Here is a 25,672-nt window from a genome sequence, read left to right as displayed (position 1 = left end):
GGTGAGACAAAACCTTTGCTTTTAAGTTCATCTAGCTTAAGTTTTAGTATTAGTGTGTGTATTACTCTTTTATTTTCTTTTGTAACCAATCCTGACTTTTATGCATCATCACTTGTAATCACTAAATCTATCTTTCTGTAGTTAAAAACGTATCTTATTGTTTTATATTAACCAGTGTGTTTGGATTAGAGTATGTGGGGAACTCTATTTGGGATAACAAGGCTGATACATATATCATTTCCCTTTGATGAAATGATGGACTTTCTATGAGCTTGCATTGTTCAGTAGTGTGCTGGACAGTACAAGATTCACATTTCTGGGGGAATGTCTGGGACTAGGAATTTGCAGGTGTTGCCCTGTATGTTATTCATAAGTGACTGGTCAGAGTGCTCAGGTATTTAGCTGAGAGTGAATTTGCATGCTGAAGGCTGCATGAGCAGGCCAGGAGTGACTGTTCTGACAGTAAAGCAGTGTAAATGGAATGTCACAGGAGCCCAACTGGTGTGAACTTCGAGCCCAATTCTACAAGGGCTGTAGCAGTTGACAGGGCTGGCTCCAGGCACCAGCCCAGCAAGTAGGTGCTTGGAGCAGCCAATGAAGAGGGGGGCGGCAGGTCCAGCTCTTCGGCAGCAATTCAGCGGCGGGTCCCTCACTCCCTCTTGGAGCGAAGGACCAGCCGCCGAATTGCCGCCGAAGACTGAAGCGGCGGCGGTAGAACTGCCGCCAAAATGCCGCAGATCGCGACTTTTTTTTTTTTTTTTTCCCCGCTGCTTGGGGCGGCAAAAACCCTGGAGCCGGCCCTGGCAGTTGAGGACACAGCACCTTGGGGGCTCATGCCCTTAGCCTGCAATGTTAGCAAAGTTGAGGTAAATGTTCATTTGGGAGGAACCAGCAGGGGGTCCAGGCCTTGTTACACTTATCTTTTAGAGAGTGAATAAATGGTATTTCCAGATGTAGACACTGGCACTTTCAAATGATTTTCTATTTCAAATAGTGACTTTTTAAAAATGAAACTCAGTCTGGATTTCTCAAAAGGTGTGTGAATTGCCGCATGTTTTGGGACACAAGTCACTAATTTATACTGTATATTGGGATTGTGTTCGTGTGTCCATTTTGATTTCCAGGTAAAAGCACTTAGAGCTGAGAATAAGCACTTGCAAACAATGAACAGTGAAGTTAGGGATCTTCTCCATGCTCAGATTATTATATATTTGTCCATTTTAGAGGTTTTATACCTTCATCTGAAGCACTTGCACTAGCCACTGTCAGGCAGGATAATGGACTAGGTGGAACATAGGCTAGGAGTATACTGATCAAACTTGGACCTGTTGCTTTGACCACATCAACCCTTTCTTCATCCCTCCGCTAGATCTCCTGTCACACCAGACATAAGCTACTTCTCTTCATTTTCAAGACTCTTGATGATCTATCCCCACTCTAGTCATCATCTCTCTTTCGGAGAGGTTGACTTCTGCTTCCGCTCAGCCCATGATTCCACACTCCATTGCTCATCTAAATGTTCAAACCAGCACCTATGTGCTTTTGTCCACACTGCTTCTCACACTTGGGAGGAGCTCCCTGTAAACATCCACAAAGCCACCCCATTATCCGCCTTCGGATCCCTCCATTAAAAACTGTCATGATGCCTACAAAAAAATTGTCAATGGCTAGGCTGCTGGTATACCAAGACCATTCCTGTCATACTGTCAGTCAGTCTGTCTGGAATCAGCTGTTGTTCTTAGTTGGTAAGCCCTTTGGGGCAGGGACCATCTTTTTGTTCTGTGCTTATAGAACACTTAGTCCATTGGGGGCCTGCTCCATGACTGGGGCTCCCCTGGGCTATGGTAATACAATAATAATATAACTGGATGCTTCTAATCTTTAAAGCAAATCTGGGTTGATTTATAATTTGGCATCAAAACCACACAGAACTCAGTTTTTAGTGAATTTTGTTCAGGATTTTATTCTTAAAGAGAGAGATTTAGGGGTGCAAATCCACACAAAACACCTGCACTAGCTCCTGCATTATAACAGAACAACATTTTTCTTTCTGAACACAATCAAAAGTGTGGCTGTCCACACAGCCTCTGTCAAAGAATACTATGTATGCTCTAAAAGAAAACAAAGCAAACCAGGAAACTGTCCACAGAGATAAGAGAGAGGTGGCTTTAAAAGGATTGTGTTTCAATAAATTGAGGCACTCAGTGACAGCTTTAAAGCAGGGTCAAAAACGTTGCAAGAGGTGTCACTTGGATAAGAAGTTAATCCGAGTTTCCATCTCTTTTCCTTTAGTGCTTGTTCAAGTGGAAGTTAAAGATCCCATAAGAGATATATTCTGCCCTGATTCCCTCTCTCGGTATCTTCAGAGATTTCTATAGTACCAGTACACACAGATTGGTGTGTTTCTTTTTGCGTAATAACAGTCACATCTGCCTGCAATACCATTATCACAATTTCTTCCCTAGATTTAAGCTTCTCTGCTGCTATGCAAACAAATTGAAGAATCCTACTGATTTTACAGATTATTCATATGTGTTTGCACTTAGAATATGCCAAAAGAAATAGTAAATCAGAACAAGGTTCTTTTCCGCAGGAGAGGATTTCAAGAAACTAGATAAAACCTAGTAACTGTACACCTTGACACTGACCGAACCAAAGAGTAGATTTGTATTTAACATAGTTTCACTTTTGATGATGCACTATAGATGTAGTTGTTTGTAGTATTTTAATAGAATTAATGTTTTTCCCTGAAAGAAAACGGCATTGTTAATGTGCTGCTGAAGGCACAAAGGGATTGTCTTTTTAGATTGGAACAAAGGGACTTTAAATTAAAAACAAGTGCATGTTCCACATCAGGCTGATATCTGAAATGTCGACATTATGATTTAATGACAGATCCTGCAGTTATAGATTAATAGATTACAAAGGCAGAAGGGACCATTGTGATCATCTAGTCTGACCTTCTGTATAACGCAGGCCAGAAAACTTCCCCAAAATAATTCCGAGAGTGTATTTTAGAAAAACATCCAATCTTGACTTCAAATTGTCAGTGATGGAGACTCCACCATGACTGTTGTTAAATTGTTCCAATAGTTAATTACCTTCACGGTTAAAAATGTAGGCCTTATTTTCAGTCTGAATTTGTCTAGCTTCAGCCTCCAGACATTGGATTGTGTTACACCTTTATTTGGTAGATTGAAGAGCCCATCATCAAATATTTGTTCCGATGCAGGTACTTGAAGCTGTAATAAAGTCAGCCCATAATGTTTTTTTTAAAGCTAAATAGATGGAGCTCCTTGAGGCTATCAGTATAAGGCATGTTTTCTAAACCTTCAATCATATTTGTAGCTCTTCTCTGAACCCTCTCCAATTTATCAACATCCTTTGTGAATATCAGATATCAGTCCTTACATTCAGTAATGCTTACTCACAGAAATAGGTCCTTTGAAGTCAGTGAGACTAGTTGCATAAAAATATCTATTTGTAGGTTTGGATAAAGAGAGAGTATTGGAGAAAGTAGCATGAGGAGAACTGGGGTCACTTTTAGCCCCCAAGTTAACAGAATTGAAGTTTAACACAATGAAGCTAAACATCCTCTTTACTCCTGCACAGAGTGAAATCAGTACATGAGCTGCAGTAAAAAAAAAAAAAAAAAGGCTCCTGAGAGTGGTATCTGGAGAGCAATCACCAGGTCAAATATGGCCTAACATTTAAGGCCGATTCAGGTAATTCTTAAGCATGTATTTCAGGGCTAGTCTACACTGTCAGCGCTGCCGCGGCAGTGCTTTAACGTGGCTTGTGTGGTCACGGCAGAGCGCTGGGAGAGAGCGCTCTAAAATACCCACCTCCACGAAAGGCGTAGCTCCCAGCGCTGAAACTTGCTTTTTTCACCCCCCTGAGCGAGAAAGTTGCAGCGCTGTAAATTGCCAGTGTAGACAAGCCCCAGGTCTCATCAAAGTCAGAAGGGATTGCTTAAGAGTTTTCCTGCCCTGGGGCCTAAGAGTGCCAAATAAAACTTTTTCTTACGCCAAACAAATGTCTCCATGGTTGTTTAGAAGTTACACTGGAAATGGTTTTTTAAAAAGCCAATATTCCCCTGCAATGCTTACAAGCCAGGTATTGTAACATTGTGTTTGTGAATGAGAAACTGGTTATGCATGTTGAAGAAAAAGGAGTCCAAACTGGAACAGGTGTAGAGAAAGGCTACTAGGATGATCAGGGAAATGGAGAGCCTGGTTTACGAGAGGAAACTAAAAGAGATTGGCTTACTGAGCCTCCAGAACAAAGGCTGAGAGGGGATACGACTGCTTTCTATAAATATATCAGGGAGGAAAACACCAGGGAGGGAGAAATGCTATTTAAGCAGATGGACAATATTGGGACATGAAATAATGGGTCTAAAGTTGCCATGAATAAATTTATGCTGCAAATTACGTTTCTAATCGCTAGAGGGGAGAAGTTCTGGAACAGCCTTCCAACAGGAGCAGTAGGGGGCAAATAATGTAACTAGTTTTAAGGTGGAGCTTGATAAATTTATGAAAAGGCTTATATGACAGGATTGCCTCTGATAGCGGGGGACTGGAGTAGATAGCCAGGGTTCCCTTCTGGTCCTATGTAAACTGAAGGCAAAATTAACATATTGATTAGAAACCCAGTGATTGTGACCAGTCTATTTTCATCGTCCAAATGGAGAGCAAAAAGCCAAATACCAATACACATTTATTTTTAAATATTAATAGTGAAAAGCATATTGCTCAAAGAAGGGTTAACAGAGCTTGAAAGAGAAAGTTGAGGGTCTGACTCTCCTCACACTTACATCAGTGTTACACCAGATAACTCGGTTCAGTTGTGTTTCTAGAGAGGGCTGATTGTATGATTCCCAGAACAATGACTGGGTGGAAGAGGCTTTCTGCAGGTAGCTGAGTTTCTGTTTCAATGATCTGTAATACAACAAAATCCTAGAAGCATTAAAATAATCATGTGTTAGGGCATCTAGAGCATGGTGTAGAAGTCTTCTTCATTACTTAAATCTAAATAAATAAAAAGCTCCATTGACTTCAATTGAGTTATTCATGCTTTACACCAGATGAAGTGACAGCAGTTGCAAAGGGAACAATAGGGCACATAAAAGAAGAATCAAGTGGCTACTCTCAGCGAATGCACATACTGGGGAGGATTCAGTGGAAAAACCCTGTTAACAATGTCAAGGGTAGGAACCTAAATGAAAGGTCTTTTGTAAGAAACTTCCAAACACATTTGTTAATCTCTTTAAGGTAAATAGTAAGTAGACAGTATCTCTAATATTTCTTTGCTCTTTATCTCCATTTCTATTATGTGACTTGGACAAGCACTTTGGGACACACTTTGTAAGACCACACAATACAAGCTCCAGATTACCCTCCTATGTAGTCCATTGGCTTCACTGGGGCTACTCAGGCGAGTAAAGGTTCTTAGGGCTAGGTCCTGAAATGGTATTTTAGCAGCATTCTCCTGGGCTCTTATGAAAAGGAAGACATCAGATTCAGGACAGAATGGATGTCAACACAACTCTGAGGGGTTTCTTTGTAGGACAATGCTACATGTAAATCAAGCATAAAAGTGCTTATGCATAGGTTTTTGGGTGGTCCCATAAAAATGATGGCTACTGTTTTTTTCTCTTTGATCTTTAGTTTCTGGTTGGGGGATTTATTGTGTGTGAAGATATTATTTTTCCCACTGGGCAAAAATCTGAATGTCTGAAATGGGTTTGGATCCAGCAATGACAATTGGAAGCTGGTTGAAGTTATGCCCTAATTCATTTATAATTTGGTAGGGCTGAGAAACAATCTGCTTTGATACAGAAAGACAGCAGAAAATATTACTGAAAATATTTCCTGAGGCACCATGTCTTTGAATTCATTGGAAAGATGAATTAAGTTCATCACATTATTTTAAAATTTTGCAAATCCCTTCCAGAAAGTAATTATAGGTTATGATGTGGGTCTGTAGGTTTAATCTTGGCACATGCACATTATAAACATAATGTAATGTTCTTTAATTAGACAAATATTGTAGTAGACCACTAAAATAAATAGTCACAGACAGCACAGCTGTCCCGGGTAGAACTAAGTTTCTGGGATTTGTTTGAGCTTTTGTTGTATTACTAATGTGCCCCAGAGGTCAATGTCTTCTCATTGTGTCAAGAGCCACATTCAAACTAACCCCCTCAGTAATTCATGACAAACCTGATGTATTAACCAAGAGCTTAGGCTGGCAAGAATTTCAGAAAATCAGTATCTCCAAGAGTTGGAGATAGGTTAGAAATAAAATAAAATAAAATAAAATAAAATAAAAATCATATATCGCTTATATAGCATTTTTCATCTGTAGATCTCAAAACATTTTACTTAGGCAGTAAGAATTATTGTTCTTATTTTAAAGATTAGGAAACTGAGGCACATTGAGGCTAAAATGGATTGCTTAAGATCACCCAGCAGGCAGGGCCTGCTCCAGCTTTTTTGCCGCCCCAAGAGGCGAAGCAAAACAAAATAAAAAAAGATAAAGCCGATCGGTGGCACTTTGGCGGCAGCTCAATTGTGCCGCTTCATTCTTCGGCGGCAATTCGGCGGCGGACCCTTCGCTCCCTCTCTTCCTCTTCGGCGGCACTTCGGCAGCAGCTCAAAAAGGAAGAGAGGGACTGAGGGACCCGCCGCTGAAGTGCCACCGAAGACCCAGACGTGCTGCCCCTTTCCATTGGCCACTCCAAGCACCTGCTTCCTTTGCTGGTGCCTGGAGTGGGCCCTGCCAGCAGGCCACTGGCAGAGCTGGGACAAGAACCACAGTTTCTTGAGTTTCAGTCTAGGCTGTAGCTTTTCATGCAAATATGGGCTCTGCTCCTCCAGAGACTTACTCATGCAGTAACAGACATGTGAGCATCCCCAGTGGGACTATTCATGTGATTGTCTTTACAGGATCAAGGCCTTAGACACAGACTGAGAGAGATAGAGAGCATGATCTCTTCTGCATACTCATGCAGGGAAGTAAGAGGTTGTGAGAGTCCTTTATGCCTCTGTGTGGGGTATGTGCATTGCAGCACCCTTTTCGGTGGGGGATTGCACCTGCCACTGGGTCATCACTCCCTCTCCTGAACAGATGGGTGGGGAACATGTGGGCAAAGGTTTGTGCCCCATGATGCATTGGAGCCAGCACAGAGGCAGAAATAAATTGATGCCAGCACCAGGGCTAGTGCTAAGTACTTTCCCATCCCTGAAGCCAGGGGGAATCAATCTGATTCCTGCCCTCCTTCTGGAACAACACAGCTATGTGCTGCTAGGGTGACCAGACAGCAAATGTGAGAAATCGGCACAGGAGATAGGGGGGTAATAGGAACCTATATAAGAAAGAGACCCCAAAATCAGGACTGTCCCTATAAAATCGGGACATCTGGTCACCCTATGTGCTGCCCTTTGCCAGGCTTGAATATAGGGTTCCAATACAGCCCAATGGAGCATCTTTTGTAAAAATCTGTTTGTGTTTTGTTTACTTCTCTAGTTTCTCGGATACATTGCAGCGGCACAGATGTACTGCCTGCACCACTACAGTTAGGCTCTGTCTGATGTTTGTAACACAAAGACCATTTTCCTGGTTACTATCTGAATGCATGCACTGGTACTTTGAAGATACTTTAAAGTGCCTAAATAAATGCATCAATATGTGCTAGCTTCTGGTACACCTCAATGCATCCCGAAGCACAAGCAGTATTTGCCTGAAAGGGAGATGCCATTAATAGAGTACGCCACTAAAATCTGTATTTAATAAACCGAGAAATGTTTCCCCACACTTGCAAAAGAATCACGTTCACATGTAAAAGGAATCCAGACAAAAATAGAAAATGGCACACACTGTACCAAGAGAGCATGGACGCTTCCAGGTTTGACTCTTTACCAATGGACCTCTCCTCTAGCGCAATTTCTTTTTTTAATTAAAGGTTGGCAAAACTTTGTGTTTAAAAGTTAAAAAGCTTACTAGAGCACAACTGAAATACATTAATTTCACCTACATTTCAGAACACCTGTAAGACCAAGCTTATGCTCAGCGAATCACAGATACTGGGGATGGAAGAGGTCTATTTGGTCTAGTGCCTCTTTTTGCCAGTACAGAATTATTCTCTAGAGTCCATTACCTAGTATTTTGGATGGGGTAGAATCATTAATAGGGGGAAGGAGGCAACTTCCATTTCTGGGGTTGGCCTCAGTTTAGCTTCTTTTTTTTAATGTTATAACTAATATTATAAACACTGAAAGAGTTTAATACTCTAGTATTGCTGCAATAATAGGATAGAGATGGCTGAATATTACAAATATATAGGACATATTGGCCTGTTTCTGGACTTATGCTACTATGTAGCAGCCGAACACTTAATAAAAGGAAGTTTTTATAACTTGGTTGGGACATTTTAAAATATATCCAGTGACAGTGAACAGTGATTTTTCCAGCTGGGAGGGTTTTATTTTCCCTCCTCCCTATTTTTATCTTGACAGGTTAGGTAAGTCATTAACCATTGACTGTAAAGAATGCAGGATACAAACAGCAATTGGAGACATGCATGTGTGGCTCCAAACAGAAATGGCAGCCCTACCTATGTATCTTGCATTGCACTCCAAAATGGACAATGCAGTATAATAGATACCCAAATAAATATTGTATTTATGGAAGCTAAGACACTTAGCCAGATCCTCAGTTGGTATAAATTGGTGTTAATCTGAGTGTAATGGAGCTATGCACCAGCTAAAGATCTGGCCCTTGTTGAGTTTTAAAATTTCACATCTAGCTATTTCTTTGCATTCTCCTAGAATCCATATATTTAAAGATCATGAGGGGAGGGGTTAAAATGCTCAAAAGAAAATATAGACATATTGTGAGATAGTGAATATTAAGAGCATGCATGTAAAGAACAACAGGGATCACCATTGTGAAAACACAGAGAGAAAGATCTACTCCACCTATTCAGATCGAACAAAGCAAGAGATCGCCACAAAACCAAGTGCGAGGCAGAAAGCAAACACACCACATCTGTGCTGCTCAAATACCAGCCTGGCTACATAGGTACAACAAACTGAGCAGTGAGACCAAACTCTTGGCCAAATTCAGTCAGTTTTTCCAGGGCTTGTACGGCCTTGTGGTGTGAAAGCTGAGCTTTTCTGGAGAGGGGAAAAAAAAGAATCCTGCCCTTAATAAGCATCTAGTTCAGCTGTCAAATCAGATGCTGATGGGCAAATCCTGTTCTGTTACCGCTTTGCAAACCTCATTGGCTTCACTGGGCGGTTTGTACTGGTATAACTGAGAGCAGAATTTGGCCGAGAGGCAAGCAGTTACCTCTAAAGACTCCACTGGGTGTAGGAGTATAACATTACCAGTTCTTCAGCTGAAGAGACATACCAACATGAATGAAAAAGGCATCAGACAAATAAAAGTGCTGAGAGCACCAGATGTTCTGTTAGGACAACTGCTCGCTGACCAGTTTGTTGCCATGAGGGCTCTCTCACATCTGCTACTAGTTCCACAGAGACCAAGACCTGCTTCACACATCAGGTGGCCTGGACAGATCTCCATTTGGAACTCATCAACACGGCTGCCTGATCAAGCAGCAGAGTCATTATGCGGCCATATAACACCCTCTTTGGGATTGAGCACACTCAGTGTTTTGGGCTGTGGAGCAGGGAGCCAAGTACAAGAGTCAGCTGGTCTCTTGCTGCTAGTACGGAGCATTATAGGCTACAGAGCAATCCGCTCTGGTGCCAACTCCTAGCTAGCCTGTGCCAATATCCTGTAAGGGTTGATTTTTGTAGCTCGTTTTCAGCTCCACTTTCATGATGTGATGTACATGAGCAGAGTCATTTGGAAAGTTTCTTCCTCTGTAGGTCCATTTATAGTCATCAAGGGATCAGCACAAGTAAAGATGAATAGTAAAGACCTATTAAGTCATCACTTCTATCCATTTACACAGCACAGGAATGGTCCTATAGTAGGTCTGTTAGTGTTTTTGCTCACTCTAGCTTTAAATCTGTGATGCCAGATTTGATTGCCTATTTGCTACATTTACAATCAAATATCTTTGCTGTTTCTCCCACGCCATCCCCCATGCACAGGAAGAACTTGCAGAAAGCCATCTCATTGTCCTCCTTTAAGTCTCACCTTAGAACTCTCATCTGCTGTGATGCCTACAAAACATATTGACAACGGTTAGGCAGCTGATTTGCTGTGACCATTGCCTATCATGATGTTACTAGTAGTGCTACCACGTCCTTCCCCCTTCTGTTTTTTGCATTCGCTTGTTGTCTCTCATCTTATGCTTAGATTCTAAACTCTTGGGGACAGGAACACATATTGTTATGCATCTGCCTAGCACAATGGGGATGTAAGCTGGGGCCTTAGACACTATTGCCAGATAAATAGTGAGGAACGGAGCCGGGCCCATAACTGATTCTTTGATGTGCTGGCAATTCCAAAACATTTTAAAAGATTCAAGATGGGTCGAACCAAACCTGAATTTTTCCAGTGAATTAGGTCAAATGAAATATGTTTCATTTCAATTTGGGGCATTGCTTTTGTTTAAAAAGAGGTTAGAAAAGAAAATGAAGAACTAGATTCATAAAAGTGAGGCAGAGGAGCATCCCCTGCCAACAGCTGAGTGGTTAGGGCACTCAGCAGCAATGTAGGAGACCTAGGTTTAAACCCCTCTCTGGAGTAGGGACTTTAATCCAGTTCTCTGGGCCCAATATGCTTGAAAGAGATCCTCTTTATTCAGCAATGCAGTTCTCAAGTGCCTCTATGTAACAGAACAGGCTTCTGCAGACCCTTTCCCCCAAACTTCCTGTCTGAGAAGCTAAGCCACTTAAAATGTACTGTTGCCAATATCACAGTATTCAGCAGTGAAGGGTCCCTGCTGGCCTGGGATCTAGAAGGTATCCTAGTAATAATAAGCACCGTGGTTATTTTAACCGTTGTACATTCCCACTGTATTTGCCTAAGGATCCAGTCCTTGGAGGTGCTCACAACTTCCTGTGCCCATTGACTTCACAGGGAGTTGAAAATACTCTGAAACAATTAATTGAAGGTTTTTCTGAGCAATTTCTACTGGATGCTCCTCTGGGCAAGCACTGTATTTGGAAAGCATCTACATGATGTGTTTTTTTCAAAGTATACACAAATATTTTTCCAGCACTATCAAATCTAATGAAACCAATAGAAAAATAATGTAACATCTGTGACATGTCAAATGAGATATTGTCCCCAATTCACCCTCTCTAAAATATAGTCGAAGAGGAAAAAAAGTCAATATTGACAAACATCTGGTTTGTTTGTCTTCTAGAACATCAAGGACCCAACCCTGCAGTCTGATCCTCCTAGCTATACCGGTGTACCCATGGGATTACATGGATGCAGGGATCCAATCACACACACCAAATTGCAGGAACAGAACCTATGCTGTTATTCACTTTTGGATTAATACTTTAATATGCAGACCTGTGTCAGTTACCTAAGCAGAGTGTGGCCTAGCTGGATCATGTTTGCTTTACCTTGTAGGTGTTGTTTAGAATTCATTAGCGTAAGATACCAGAATTTAGAAGCTTCTCAATAGAGGTTCATTGTCAGGATGTGCAGCAAATGGTTCTCATGTCTTGCTCTTAAAAATAAAATCACAATATGCCTATTGTGTAAAGGCTTTACAGTATGATGTATTCTAACCAGGGCCGGCTCTGGCTTTTTTGCCGCCCCAGGCAAAAAAGCCTCCGGCCGCCCCCCCTCTCCCCAGCGCGGCAGGGGAGGGCGCGGGGGGGAGGGCGGCCGGAGCCCCGGGGGGAGGGCGGCGAGCCCCGGCTGGGGCTCCGCTCTCCCCGGCAGCCGGGGGGAGGGCGCCGGGAGGGAGGGCGGCCGGAGCCCTGGGAGGAGGGCGGAGTGCCCGGCCGGGGCTCCGCTCTCCCTGGCGGCCAGAGCGCCGGGGGGAGGGCGGCGAGCCCCGGCCGGGGCTCCGCTCTCCCCGGCAGCCGGGGGGAGGGCGCCGGGGGGGAGGGCGGCCGGAGCCCTGGGAGGAGGGCCGAGTGCCCGGCCGGGGCTCCGCTCTCCCCGGCGGCCAGAGCCGGAGCGCCGCGCCGCCCCCCTCCAGGTGCCGCCCCAAGCACAAGCTTGGTGGGCTGGTGCCTGGAGCCGGCCCTGATTCTAACTGTAGTAAGGAAAAAATAATCCTATTAAATGGCTTACACATGGATTTTAATTGATGGATCCCTATGTCATAGCCACAGCAGGAGTTCTATAGTAGGTGTACTATCCTCACTAATCAAGGTAATGTTTTCTTCTTGCAACATAGCATTCAAGTTACTGAGCTACCACTCACCGGAATGGAAAAAGGCAGTACCATTTTTATTCCAAACATTTAAGTAACCTCTGCAATGGGTCACTTCTTAGCTCACCACTCAGATATCAACCTACTCCATGCTCCAATTATAATGAGCATGAATCTGTTTTCCAAGCTTTTATTGGGCTCGTGTGTTCATCACCACATTTCTACATAGCAATGTCAAAGACATGTATTTCCCAAACTGCCCATGGTAACTGTATGTTAACACATTATTTAAAAGAAAAAAAGAGGTTTGGCCATATTTAAAATAGTTCTCTTAGAATATGGTTAAAATAATTTTAAGGCTGAGGTTTTAGAGGCAGTCTGGTGTACTAGACTGAGATCCGAGTTCTATTCCCAGCTACTGGGTAATGTTGGGCAAGTCATTTCCCCTCCATGCCTCAGTTTCTCCAACTGAAAAATGGGAAGAATAATACAGACCTCTTTGTAAAGCACTAAGATCAATGGATGAAAAGCAATATATAAGCCGAGGTTTAAAATTATTGTTCTAATGTTTTTCAGTGGATGGGGGCAGCTACTTTTTCGTTTAGTCTTTCACTATTTCAGAACACTGAGTTTTTCCATAAAGTCTGAATTTTGCATTCTTGAAGGAGTGCCAGCTTGACATTCCAAGAGACTGAAATCCTCTCTTTATTAATAATTTGTGTTAAACTAGTGCCTAGGAGCCCTAATCATGGACCAAGCCCCCCATTATGCTAGGTGCTGTTCAAACAAAAGACAGGCTGCCCCTGTCCCGAGAGCTTACAATCTAAGGCCTGATTTATACTAGAACATTAGGTCGGTTTAACTACAGGGATGCAAAAATCCACTGCTCTGAGCATTGCTAAGTTGACCCGAGTCCCTATGCAGACTGTGATATGTCGACAGAAGAATTCTTCTGTTGACCTAGCTACCACCTCTCAGGGCAATGGAGCTTCTATGCCAGCAGGAGAATCTCTCTCATCAGTGTAGGTAGTGTCTACATGGAAATGCTACAGCGGTGCATCTGTGCTGCTGTAGAATTTTAACTGTAGACAAGCCCTAAAATAAGACAACAGATGGGTACAGACACACAAGGGAGTACAGGGGAATTTTGAGACAAAACTGATCAGCATGGTAGGCTGTGGTCTCAACATACCAGCAGCCTAATAGTTAGCAAGTTTTTTTAGGCATCACGACAAAGGATAGTTTTAAAGTTGGATTTAAAGGAGGACAATGAGGTGGCTTTGTGGATGATTACAGGGAGCTCCTCCCAAATGCAAGGGGCATAGCAGAACACAGAGCACATAGCACATCAAACTTCCCTACCAGTATACCTCATTTCTGACCCGGAGAGACTACCTCTACAAGGAAGAAATTGTGATCACACACTCACTCAAACCTTGGTCTGTCTTCTCACGCTGCCAATAAAGTGTCCATGGGGTAGGGTTACCTTGTGATTTGGACACCTGGGCATGAGGAACTGGGACTACTTTCATATACTATAGGTCACCAAAAAGCCATCATTAGATGTTAACTTTCAGCCCTACTGACCAAAGCTGGATCCAAACCGACAAATCGATAATGAAAAGCTCCATGTCCCATTGCTACCCCTGCTGTCACAGGAATAATAGATTTCCAGGTTTTCATAGCTTTTTAAAACATATCAATGGCTTTTGGTATTCAGGAATTTTTGCACATGAGAAGCTGGAAGTGATGGCATTCGTTTGAACCAAAAATCTCTGTTTGATGCCAAGTTAAACTATAGAGCATGACAGTTGGTATCTGGGCAGAACCTCTGTTTCCCAAGTTAAAGTCCTTGTTCTAACCACAAAGACACTGCCTGCCAGGTAGTATATTCTGAAGTAGCTTTGTTTCTAGCAGATATTCCGGAAATGTGAATATTTCCATGGTTTAGAAAGGACAAAAATATTTGGTAAGAATTTTGAAGCATCCTACTCTGTCTGTATATTTCACAATTCAGGTATTTACCACATCAAAGTATGCTTTTTCTCCTTTGCAGCTGATGCAGTTCATCTTACAATAATATTTTGTGTGGAAGGAGGCTACAGATACATTTAGATGACTCTCATGTAGTTGCTTACAAGATAATATACAAATTAGGGTCTTCTCCTGGTCCACTAGGAGAAATAAACCACATCCCAATGAATCAAATGCAAAATGCCTATTGATTTCAACAGGAACAGGATTGGTCCAGAGTCACAAGAAATCACCCTGAGCTAATTAGTATGATTTATATTTGCATTTATGTAAGGCCTATCCTGACCGTTGGTTCTCTAGGTTATATTTACAAATGTTCATTAAGTACCAGGCATTGTAAGCATCTGCAGTATAATAAGTATTTCTGCAACAAAATTATTAGGTGTACTACTCCAAATTCTGCTCTCCACCACACCAATGTAAACATATGATATTTCCACTGAATTTATATAAGGCAGAGTTGTCACTTTAGGCCCAAAAGATTCTGTAGTTAGATGTAAGAGCTTGTAAAATTTAGTTTATTTTGTTTCATATAAAAAAATAACTTTACTTTTAAAAGGATCATTATATTATGATTTAATATTCTCTTATAGGGCTCTTGTGATGAAACAGAAAACATAACCATGGATCTGTACAAGTTTGATCAGGCCCTAGTCCAGATGTCATTTGTGGGAAATATTTTAATACCTTGATATTTATTAAAATGAATGTGTGGGATTCTGTGTTTCCGTTTGTGGGTAATCAATAAAAAGGGTGGATGGTGATCTGAAATCTGTACCAACCCTGGAATTTGTGATAGTCATCCCCTGTGTATACCCTCTATGGAAAACCCAGCAAAGCCATGAAGCTGGGCAGGATAAAGTAAAAGGAATGTGGGAGAGATTCTCAGCTGGTGTAGCTAAGGGTAGTTCCATTAAAGCCAATGGAGTTAGACTAATTTACACAGCTGAGCTTCTAGATCCATATTTATTTGATCAATGACAGAGGTAATTTCCACTAAAACACATAATATGAATCATCTGTTTTTAAAAATCAAATTAATGTATGCTGAAGCCTCTTAGATAAAAGTAATACGTCATGCATTCAGAGTATTGATTGATTATTCATGGCTGAGATATGGGAAGCGATCCTATAACTGTTCCCAGAGCCAGATGACTTCAGGAAGTCTAGTAAAATTCAACTCTTGTGACATTAATTCATGATCTATGCAAATATCATTTTTAATCAAAAGTCTTAAATGCATTCAGCACTATTTTATAGTTTTAGAAAACTGATTATTTTTCTATTGTACAGTCTATGGTTTCCTTGCATATGAGATACCATAGCAATAAAATGACCACTTTTTGAATTCCAAAGATCCTTAAGAGCAAAATAGTGTACTTAGCCGTCAGGACACAGCCCTCTCGGAGATGCAAGTAAATCAAGTAAGATTTTAATGCTGCAATTTGCCGCCTATTCGTTTGCTGCTTTCTGATAGTTTATCCCGTTCCTGGTTTAAGTTTCTTGTCTGGGATTTCCCTGGCTGTAATTCACCAAGCCCCATTCAGAAATCAATTGACCCTTTTAGAATCGGAGATTCTTTTGCTCTGCACTGAGCCTTCCCACAGTTTCAAAGGTGATCCTGGTTATTGCATCATCCATTAGTGTTTCTCCGCTTCAGAAGTTCCTCATTAAATTTCTTCTGGTCCCCCTAGAGCACATCAGTGATGGAGGAGTGACATTCTCCAGGACCTTGCTCTTTCTGGGGAATCTAGCCCACAGCTTACTTATGCAGTTCAAGAGTCAGTCTCACTGCTTGTACACAATGAGTTTGCAGTATGTTGGTGTATCTGTGTTGATAGGAGATAGCGATTTAGTCACATTTAGAAAATCTGAATCTTATAGGCCTTCCTGAATCTACTTGACACCTCCAGTCTGTTCTCCAGAATTAAGGCCCTTCTTGTTGCACTCACAAACACTAATTTTGGGAGCAAACCACTTCTACTCTCTCTTCTGCGCAGCTGCAATCAGAGTCTATAGCAATGGTGCTTGACCCCTTTATGATTTCACAGCAGCCAGACATCTCAGTTGATAGCTATTGGCTCCTCCATAGCACTCCCAAGACGGTTAATTTCCACCCTAACCCCTGCACCAAATACATTTTTATTCCTATGTTGACCTTACAGTGACTCCACCTGCTCATTTTCTGCCTCTAGGCCAGTGGTTCCCAAACTTTAACATCCTGTGAACCCCTTTCACAAAAATGTCAAGTCTCGTGAACCCCCTCCTAAAAATGAATATTTCCAGGGATTTTCTCCTTTACCTGAGTATAAATTATAAAAACAGTGATCTTGGAATAAACAGGGCCTCCCAGAGGATTCAGGAGGTCTGGAGGCAAAGCAATTTCAGGGGCCCCTTCCATAAAAAAAAGTTGCAATATTATAGAATACTATAGTCTTGTGGGGGCCCCTCTGGGGCCAGGGGCCTGGGGCAAATTGCCCCACTTGCCCCCCCCCCCCGGGCGGCCCTGGGAATAAAACAATTTGTTTTTATGACATGCTTATTACACACTATTTATTAATAATTATTATTTATCATTACAGTATTTTTATTACATTATGAAAATGGCAACACTCTTCCAAGATCTCACTTTTGTAGTTTGTATCACGTTGAATAAGCCTGTTATAAGACAAGGTTTCTATGTTTCAGATGTGAAACAGCAGGAAGGTATTTAAGAAGTCAACTCAAAGAGTTCCTCCTACACAAGCATTCAGGTCTTGAGCAGTCCAGGCAAACAACACACGTTACAACAAAGTTAAGTTGTTCTTCATAATAATTTTAAAAACAACACTAGCCGCCTAGTTCATTTTAAAAACAGCAAAAAATATCCATTTCCCTTTCAATTTCTTATAAGGAGTCTTGAAGTTTAAATCTCCCCAGTGCGATAGATATGCTTGCTTTGATCTGCTTAGCTCTTGGAAGTCCAGGCGCTGGCCCCGTGCTGCCCGGGGTTCCTAGGGACAGCTCTGTCCGCCATTAGGGATTTTTTCCCCGAGAACCCCCTGTAACATTTCGCAAACCCCCAGGGGTTCACGAACCCCAGTTTGGGAACCACTGCTCTAGGCTGAGCTTCTTCACCTTCCCTCTCCATCTAGTTAGGTTTAGCAACCATTTTTCTCAGTCTGTTCCAGCACACGGACATAGGACTTTACATTCTAGAGTTCTGTTTCCTGCACATGTACATTAAAGTGAGTTGTGCTCATTTTTCTACCCCTCTGCCATAATCAGCTCCTTTCTTGACCCTCAACTCTATTGAGGAATGAGTGCTCCTACCTCATAGGTTATCGGTCCCAGACATGGTACCAATTCAGGAAAGCATATAAGCATATGATTTAAGCACATGCTTAAGTCCTATTGATGTCAATGGGAATTAAGCAAATGCCTTAATGTTGTCCAGAATGGAGATACGTTCCTCAACCACATCCTGAAACAGAATCACGCCTTCATCCCAGATGTGGTAAACACCAATTCTATTAAAATGAACTTAATGAACTATTTGGTAAGCTGGTTATTTTCCTGGGAGATAGTGTTAACTGAACTCAGTACCACATCAAAGTTATAAAGCCCTTTGTAGTCAAATGTTTCAGATTGTGTGTGTGTGTGTGTGTGTGTATGTATGTATGTATGTATGTGTTGTGACAAAGTTCCTCCTCTATCATGGTGGGTCCTGCACTTATTGGCGGATTTTCTTGCCTCAGAGATTCACCATGTGAGTTGGGGAACAGCCCAGAGACCTTCCCCTCTGGAAGAACCCACAGTCCAGGTCAATTGGGAGGAACCTGGGCCCACCCTCTACTCCGGGTTCCAGCCCAGGGCCCTGTGGACTGCAGCTGTCTATAGTGCCTCCTGTAACAGCTGCATGACAGCTACAACTCCCTGGGCTACTTCCCCACAGCCTCCTCCAAACACCTTCCTTATTCTCACCACAGGACCTTCCTCCAGGTGTCTGATAACGCTTGTGCTCCTCAGTCCTCCAGCAGCACACCCTCTCACTCTCAGCTCCTTGCACCTCTTGCTCCCAGCTCCTCACACTCCCACCACAAACTGAAGTGAGCTCCTTTTAAAACCCAGGTGCCCTGATTAGCCTGCCTTAATTGATTCTAGCAGCTTCTTCTTAATTGGCTCCAGGTGTCCTAATTAGCTTGCCTGCCTTAACTGGTTCTAGCAGGTTCCTGATTACTCTAGTGCAGCCCCTTCTCTGGTCACTCAGGGAACAGAAAACTACTCATCCAGTGACCAGTATATTTGCCCTCTACCAGACTCCTGTACCCCACTGGTCTGGGTCTGTCACAGTGTGTGTATATATATATATATACACACACACACACTGCAGAGATCCCTCAGCCTCCAGTAAAGTCTATACGAACAAGAGGAGCTCAGCACTACAAAAGATTGAGTCCTTAGGCAAAGGCAGTTGGAATGTACAATGGATGCAATCATATGATTATATATATATATATATATATATATATATATATATATATATAACTTCACTTATTATATTAGTATGTAAGTGTTGTATCTGAGGATCTCAAAACACTTTACCAATATTCAACCTCACATCAGGCCTGTGAGGGTAGGGAGATATGTCAGGTGGAATCAGTTCAGCTATCATTGGACTACCTCTGGGGTGGAACACAGCTGTTTAACTGCACACAGCAGCACTAAGCAATTTATGGCAGGGAGTGAAGAAATGCTACTGTACATCCAGGTGAAACTGCTGGATTATGTTGTTAGCCCAGAACATGGCCTGACAAATTCGAACACCCCTAACACTTGGGGAAAATGGCATGAGATCTTTAACAATCACGGGTGACAAGACCCAGAACCTTACTTCTTTTTTATTAAGCCTGTGACTTAAAGACAGCACATCCTCCAATGTGGCTAGCTTAACAGTATGCAGCCACATTAGCTACTTAGACAGACTGAACATTGTCTCAGTATACAGACTGAACCACCAATAACACTTCCTGCAGCACCTAGGTATTCCGTTGACAGTCTCCTTTCCAATTAGTAATCCAGTTTAGCTGGTGAAAACTGATAGGATTACAGTTTGATCTTGTATGGCTGCAGGCTATTAATATTTTCCCTGTCACTAATGTACAGCATCCCTCATTTAGACAGTTCTTACAGTTTTATCAGGCAATCTTTCAGGAACTTAGAAATGAAAGGGCAATTAGTCACATGTCTAAGGAGAAGCCAAAATTATTCTGAAATAAATGTCAGAGACATAGGTGGTTCTTACTTCGTTTCCAGGCTAAATGGGAGCTTGGGTCTAGTTTCAGATGGAGTTTGTACTTTCTAATGCTCTTGGAAAAAATAGACAGCATGTTCCAAATATCTTCATATTTTCCAGCACTGGAAATTATTGACTTGCAGAGCCTTGGAACACAAACATTGTCTCAACTCAATTTAAACTACATTTCTGTTTTAATACAGCAATTATTAAACCAGCACAAGTTTAACCACTAGTTAGTTCAAAATAAATTAATATAATTTCATTCTCTCTCAGAAAGTGTTTGCCTTCACAGTTACTGTCACATACCCAAAAGAATAGTTCAAATAGGAGAATATTCAGAGAAAATAGAGAGAACATCGTCTGTATTATGTGCCCTGAAATAGAAGCTGCATTTCTGCAGCTCTGAGTTCTAGCTCTTGTCAGGTGCTGAGCTTCCCAGCTGACACTAAAGCTGATGGATTTTGAGGACATTCAGAACCCTACAGGAGGAAACTATAAACTTGTGTGTTCTGTAGCAGAGAAGTGGCTAGATCCTGCATGCTGCAGAGATCCCTCAAACTTCAATGAAGTCAACGGGAACAAGAGAAGCTCAGCACCACAAAAGATTGTGTCCATAAGCAAAGGCAATGGGAATGTACAACAGGTGCAATCGCAGCTAGCCTGCTTGTTAATACTAGCAGATCCTGGTCCAAATTCATTTAGAAGTAGGTGGGATGGACAGAATCTTTCAGATTAATGGAAATGCTCAGTGGTGGCTTACAGCCAGATTTATCAGGAGAGACTCCACAAAGTACGTAATTTGGGAACCTACTCTAAGTACCTGATTATCTCCAGAGTCCAGGTAGACATCCAAGTGATGTAAACTGCAGGTAGAAATAACAGTGCAAAACCTGCATATATATTTGCACCACCAAACTGCAGGCATACAAGAGACCTGGTTATCTGAATGATCGCAACTCAGATAGCAAGCAAGCATTTGGAGAGGTATAGTTTACAGTAACAAAGTACACAGTTCAACAGCAAGATATCAAACAATGTCCCTTTTAATCTATCCATCCGTCGGTCCCTTTTAATGGCCGCCATTACAATAGTATCGGAGAACCTCAAAGTCTGTACTCCTCATAGCACCCCCGGGGATAAGGATGTGCTATTATCCCCACTTAGCCAATGGGGATCTGAGACACTGCTGTTTTTCCTTCATTACGTCTTTCATGAGTATCTTGCAGAGGTCCTTGAAGTTGTAGCTATGGTTAAAGCAAATCCATATGAAAGCAATGGGATTAATGGGGTTTCTAACTCTAGTGGTGTTCCAGGTAGCTGAGACCTGAAGATGCCTAAAGAACTGAGGGGAATTTGAGTTAAGGTTGGACAACTGGAAGAAAGGAGAAAAAACGGAGATAGGAACTTTGGAAATCTAAATGCAATAGGTGACCAGAACACACCTCTGGAACTTGATTTGAGGATCCTGACACTATGACAGGTTGAGTGAGGAAGAATGCTTCAGTATGGCTAAGGTCAAGGTTGTGTGTCAACTCCACTAGGCAAAGCTGCAGAGTGCATACAGCTTTCTTCAGCAGACACATTCCAGTCAGCTCTGTTTCATGCAGTTTCTGGTATAACAGAGTGGTGATTATATTGGAATTTCAAAAATGCCTTGTAGGGCTCTCAAAATGCAGGGAGGAGTATCTCCTAGGGTTGGAGTACTAATTTGGCTGGGATACTTAATGGCTTCCCAAGACATTCAGGGCCATATCTTGACGTAAGTCTTAGACAAGTGCCAGAAGCAAAAAATCATGACAGAGCTCTATAGGGGTGAACCCACCAGTTGATTTAGTGGGACAGTCCCTTGATTCATGTTTGAAGGTGCCAGACACTGAGCGATAAGTGTGATTCTGACCTCCACTAAATTGCATTTTTTGAGAGGAATACTTTGGCAGTTTTTGGGCATATGAGCTCTGGTTTTCTAGTGTTGACAAGCACTTTGCATGAAATATCATATCACTATGTGCACTATAATTACGGTTATCAATTTTTGCATCTGCTTTTTAAAAATCAAGTTCTTTTGAAAGCTGTTGTTGTCCAAACATTTTACTGAACACTGTTAAAAAGTTAAAAGATACAAAGAATTCCTACAGTCAGTCTAATAAAGTGTACTAATCTGTACCTAGTGCACAGTTTGATTCAATTGTTAAATCCCTGCCACATTTCTGAATTTTTAATGTAAAGCTTCAGTCTTTGTGGGAAAAAAGACTACCCAAGACTTCAGCTGTCATTTATATGCCTCTAATCATGTGAGTTCAGATATGGACTTTATCCCTTCTGAAAGAAAAAAACCCCAACAACCCACAACATTTTCATTTGTTAACTTTTTCTGGCCTTTTTCAGGTCTGATCACCCCCCCCCCCCCAAGTGGAAATATTTTATAGCCTTTGGGTCTCAAGAACCAAAACATTTTTAATGTTAGTTTTTGGATATAAAAACAATCTAAACATTTTTTCCATTCTAAAGACATTTTGTTGGAAAAAAGTTGACTAAAATTTTCCATCTAGCTCTACAGCCAAGCTTTTTTGAAAACCCAGTTCCAAATCCAGTTTACTCTTAAACTATTGCTTTGGGCATAGGATGGGCATCAGGTGGGCGTGTTTATGCTTCACTAACTTTATTCCTCACCTATCCTTATGCCCATCTAAAAGTGCACAACACTAAGGGCATGTCTACACTGGCAAAGTTACAGCGCCAGCAGTTACAGCGCCGCTCAGAGAGCGCAGAAAGAAAACCGCTGTTGTGTGTTCACACTGATAGTTGCCTGCGCAATAGTGTGTTCACACACACGGCACTTGCAGTGCTATTCAGAGTGGGGCACTCTGGGCAGCTGTCCCACCAAGCACCTCTTTTTCTTTTGTTGCTGAGAGTTGTGGGAAGGCAGGCGGAGAGGTCGAGGAGCATCCTGGGTCCTGTCCCAATGCCCCGTGATGCATTGCTTCGCATACCAGCAACCCCTGTGCTTCCGTCTGCATTTGGCGCCATCTTTCAATGGTTTGTGTACTGCGCGCCCTCAGGGCCGGTGCAAGGAAGTTTCGCGCCTAGGCAAAACTTCCACCTTGCGCCCCCCCCCCAGCCCTGTGGCAGCTCCCCACCCCAGCTCACCTCTGCTCCGCCCCCTTCCCGAGCACACCGTTGCTGCTCCACTTCTCCCGCCTCCCAGGCTTGCGGCGCCAATCAGCTGTTTGGCGCTGCAAGCCTGGGAGGGGAGGAGAATTAGAGCGGGGGCGGCATGCTGGGGAGGAGGCGGAGCAGAGGTGAGCTGGGGTGGGGAGCTGCCACACGGCTCCCCGGGCCGGGGGAGTGGGGAGCTGCTGCGGGGGGGAAATTGGGGGCACCGCTTTTTGGCACCCCCAAATCTTGGTGCCCTAGGCAACCGCCTAGTTCGCCTTAATGGTAGCACCGGCCCTGCGTGCTCTGCCTCTTTCGGGCTGCAGGAATGGATCCCGAACTGCTGACCAGTATGATGCTTGATCTGACCAACACGTCACGAGTGGCAGTGGAGTTATTCCTTAAACTACAAAGGCAAGAGGAGTGCGACATTGATCTTGCAATGCATAGTAGCTACTACACGAGATTGCTTGTGGCATTCATGGAGGTGCTGACAACAGTGGAACGTCGCTTTTGGGCTCGGAAAACAAGCACTGAGTGGTGGGATCACATAGTAATGCATGTCTGGGATGATGAGCAGTGGCTGCAGAACTTTCGCATGAGGAAAGCCACATTCATGGGACTGTGTGATGAGCTCGCCCCAGCCCTGCGGCGCAAGGACACAAGAATGAGAGCTGCCCTGTCGCTGGAGAAGCAAGTGGCGATTGCCCTGTGGAAGCTGGCTACTCCAGACTGCTACCAATCGGTCGCTAACCAGTTCGGAGTGGGAAATTCGACCATTGAAGTTGTGTTGATGGAAGTGTGCAGGGCCATTAATCACATCCTGCTCCAAAAGTCCATGACTCTGGGCAACGTGCATGACATTGTGGATGGCTTTACACAAATGGGCTTCCCTAACTGCGGAGGGGCGATAGATGGCACGCACATTCCAATTCTGGCACCAGACCATCTAGCCACAGAGTGCATTAGTTGCAAGCGTTTTTCTCAATGATTCTCCAGGACTTGTGGATCACCATGGGCATTTCACAGACATTAACGCAGGCTGGTCCGGAAAGGTGCATGACACACACATCTTTCATAACACTGGCATGTTCAAGAAGCTGCAAGCAGTGACTTTCTTCCCGGACCAGAAGTTCACCATAGAGGAAGTTGAAATGCCCATTGTGATCCTGGGAGACCCTGCCTACCCCTTAATGCCGTGGCTTCTGAAGCCATACATGGGGCAACTTAATAGCAGCAAGGAGTGGTTTGACAACAAGCTGAGCAAGTGCAGAATGACTGTTGAGTATACATTTGGCCGTTTAAAAGCCCGCTGGCGATGCCTGTATGGGAAGCTGGACATGGCTGATGACAATATTCCTATGCTTACAGCCGCGTGCTGTACATGCCATAATATTCGTGAAGGGAAGGGTGAAAGCTTCACTCAGGGCTGGACCGCAGAGGCTCAGTGCCTGGAAGCTGAGTTTGAACAGCCAGAGACCAGGGCTATTTGAGGGGCACAGCATGTGGCCATAGGATCAGGGATGCCTTGAGGCAGCAATTTGAAGCTGAATGCCACTAATATCTGTTGCTATGCCCAGGATTGCAGTGCTTGTAATGCTAGGAGGTGATTGGTGCACATGATGCAAGAAGGGGCCTTAACATAATTGTATGTTACTTTGCAGTGCTCTTTTTGCTTTCACTTAATAGAATAAAGATTGCTTTCAAACCAACACACTTATTTTGTTAAAAGACAACAACCAGAGGAGAGAGTCAAATGAAAAAATTCATCAGCTGAGAGGGGGATGGGAGAAGGGAAGGTCTCAAGAGGAGGAGGGGTCCCGGGAAGGCTACAGATTTGTGTATGTCCAGGGATCATACCCAACCTTCTCCTTTAGAGTACAAGGCAGCGGGTGCTGTACATCAGTAGGGCCAAACTTCAGAGGGATGGGTGTTGAATGCAGTGGGTAGTGGAAGTCCACAGTGCTGGACTGTGAGGGGGGAGAAGTGGAATGCTGCAGGTAGAGAGTGGAACCAGGAGGTTGATAACAGTGTTTTGGTGGTGTCTTGGGGGCGCATGGGAAAGAGTTTTGTGACAGTGGCTGTAGGGGAGGGCGGGCATGGAGCTGCTTGGTTTGAAGAACTAGTATCGCCTGGAGCATGTCCACTTGGTGCTCCATAACGTTTAAGAGCCGCTCCATGGCTTCTTTCTGATGTGCCACATTCTCCTTTCGGACCCTCTTCTCGCTGTCCCGCCACTCCTTCAATTCCTGTTTCCGGTGGCGGAGTCCATCATAACCTCACAGAGAAAGTCCTCCTTAGTTCTTCTTGGCTGCTTTCTAATTCTGCGCAGCTGTTCTGCCACCGATAACAAAGAGGGAGACTGGGCGCCCAAGGTCATCTCTATGAAGTTTAAATGCAACATTTTACAGAAGCAGTATTGTTTGCAACACAGATAACACTGTTTCAGTGCTTTAATACACAGCCAGTACTCACACACCTGTCACTAACTGGCTGACCCCAGGCAAGCACACGAGCTACAAGACCCCCAAAATGGTGAGTAGCCGCAGAGGTAGGGTAAATCACTCTTTTCGGACCCTGCTGTACTCTGGGCACGTGCTCTGGGGGAGAGCCAGAACTGTAGGGGAGAGAGGGGGGCTGATAATCATTCCTGTCCCCACACTTTCAACAAGACATGATCATTATGGAAGATCTCACTGCTGAGGGTGAGCAGGGAATCAAGGAAGGGTCTTCTCCAAGCCTGCGGCTTCCACCCTGGCCCCTATGCGGCTTGCCTGTGTGCAGAAATGGTCCTCCCGTCCCCTGTGATGGCTCAGTGCCACGGAAAAGTTACCATTAATGGGGCAAGAAACAAAGCAGCTCTGCTGAAGAACCGGCGGCAGCGG

The sequence above is a fragment of the Emys orbicularis genome, chromosome 1 (genome assembly GCF_028017835.1).
Source record: "Emys orbicularis isolate rEmyOrb1 chromosome 1, rEmyOrb1.hap1, whole genome shotgun sequence".
In the NCBI taxonomy this organism is placed as follows: Eukaryota; Metazoa; Chordata; order Testudines; family Emydidae; genus Emys; species Emys orbicularis.
Note: the sequence above shows the minus strand (reverse complement) of the source record.